Raw genomic sequence first — 2,701 nt, 5'->3', positions numbered from 1 at the left:
CTACATGGAACATACCTCAAAATAGTAAAAGCCATCTACGAGAAACCCACAGCCAGCATACTCCTAAATGGACAAAAATTGGAACCATTTCCCCTGAAAACTGGAACAAGACAAGGATGCCCACTCTCACCCCTCCTGTTCAATATAGTATTGGAAGTCCTGGCTAGAGCAATCAGAGAAGAGAAGGCAATCAGGGGTATCCAAATAGGAAAAGAGGAAGTCAAGTTATCGTTCTTTGCAGATGACATGAATGTGTACCTTGAAAACCCAAGAGAATCTGTCAAAAGCCTCCTTACACTGATAAAGGACTTTGGCAAAGTCTCAACATATAAAATAAATGTACACAAGACAATCGCATTTCTTTACACCAATAATAAACAAACAGAAACCCACATAAAAAACACAATTCCATTCACAATAGCCACACAAAAAAAAAAAATGAAATACCTTGGCATCTTCCTAACCAGAGACGTGAAAGACCTTTACAATGAAAACTACAAAACACTGCTTAAAGAAATCAAAGATGACACAAATAAGTGGAAAAATATCTCATGCTCATGGATTGGAAGAATCAACATTGTGAAGATGTCCATCCTACCTAAGGCAATCTACAGATTTAATGCAATACCCATCAAATTACCAGCAACAGTCTTCTCAGACCTAGAAAAAACAACACAGGAATTCATATGGAAACATAAACAACCAAGAATAGCCAGAACAATTCTCAGCAAAAAAAAAAGCAGGTGGTATCACATTACCAGACTTCAAACTTTACTATAAAGCTACAATCATCAAAACAGCTTGGTATTGGTACAGGAACAGGCATATAGATCAATTGAATAGAATTGATATTCAAAAAGCAAAATTTCAATTTCTCAACCAACTCATCTTCGACAAAGCCTCCCCCACCTACCACTGGGGAGAGGAGAACCTATTCAGTAAATGGTGCTGGGAAAACTGACTAACCACATGCAGAAGACTCAAACAAGATCCCTATCTATCCCCATACACAAAAATTAACTCTAAATGGATCAGAGACCTAAATGGAAAACCTCAAACCATAAGAACCTTAGAAAATGAAGGACATACCTCATGGAAATTGGAACTGGCATCCAGTTGCTGAACAGAACCCGAAACTCACAGGCCATAAGAGATAAGGTAGACAAGTGGGACCTCATTAAATTGACAAGCTTCTGCAAATCCAAAGAAACCATCAAGAGAGCAGGGAGACAGCCCACAGAATGGGAAAATGTATTTGCCAACTCCAGGTCTGACAAAGGCCTAACATCTTGGATCTACAAGGAACTCAAACGTGCTGAAAAGAAAAAAACAAACAACCCCATTATAAAGTGGGCAAAAGATATGAACAGACACTTCTCAAAGGAAGACATCCGAGTGACCAACAGACACATGAAGAAATGTTCAACCTCACTAATAATCAAGGAGATGAAAATCAAAACTACACTGAGATACCACCTAACTCCAATCAGAATGGCCATTATCAATAACTCAAAAAATAACAGATGCTGGAGAGGATGTGGAGAAAAGGGAACACTTGTACACTTGGTGGGAGTGTAAACTAGTGCAACCTCTTGAAAAGCTATGTGGCGTTTCCTAAAAGCTCTAAAAATTGACCTCCCATATGACCCTGCAATCCCCCTACTGGGAATATACCCTGAAGAACTCAAATCACTCTATAAAAAAGATACCTTCACACGCATGTTTATCACAGCACTGTTCACAATAGCAAGAACCTGGAACCAACCATGCTGTCCATCAACAGAGGACTGGATTTTTTTTTAAAGTGGTACATATATATGATGGAATACTATGCAGCCATAAAAAAGAACAAAATCATGAATTTCGCAGCAACCTGGATGGAACTGGAGTCTATAATACTGAGTGATCTCTCACAGAAACAAAGATCTGAGTATCACATGTTCTCACTCATATAGTGGACCTTGAACATCTATGATAATACTAAAAGAAAAGGACTGACAGTGGTGGGGAACTATGGGGGGGGTAGGGAGGGGAAGGGAGGTGGGACTAACGGTAGTCAATATCTGTCTGGGGACAGGAAGACACCCCTTATCAACAAGGGTGCCTGGATGATGCACATTTGTATACCTAACCCTTAACTGTACCCACAATTTTATAATAAAAAATATGTTTAAAAAATAATAATTCCAGCCTTCTTTCATTGAAACCTGTTTGCTCACGGATAACACAGGGAGTAAATAGTTCATCAAAAGTCCCATGAAGTTACCCACTACTGGGTATATTTTATTATAAGGATTTCCTCATCATCTGATTGTATGTGGTCAATGAATCCAAATATAAAATACAGTCCAACTAAGAGTCCTTACATAGTATTCTCCCATGTGCTGTGTAGATGGGATGGGTAGTGGCATACTTTTAAAAGGGATCTGGTGGGAAACCCCTTCAGGTCCCCTCCCACTATGGGAGCTTTTATGTCCTCACAATAAATCCTGCTTTCTCTTTTTTTTTTAAAGGGATCTGGTACAGTCCACGCTCAGCAGTAATCTTGAAAGGGAATTGGAGCACTAGATCTTGCACCTCCGTGTACAGGACATGGAGATTCACTCTATACTCAGCCTCGTAAGTGGCAATCTGAGCACATTTGGCCTTGTGGTAGATGTGGTAGAATCACTAAATCTCGTAGTCAGGCCAGGTCCCAAGT

This window comes from Carlito syrichta, unplaced genomic scaffold, assembly GCF_000164805.1.
Source record: "Carlito syrichta isolate Samal-C Ts95f unplaced genomic scaffold, Tarsius_syrichta-2.0.1 Scaffold302967, whole genome shotgun sequence".
Taxonomy (NCBI): Eukaryota; Metazoa; Chordata; class Mammalia; order Primates; family Tarsiidae; genus Carlito; species Carlito syrichta.
This window is presented reverse-complemented; position numbering follows the sequence as displayed.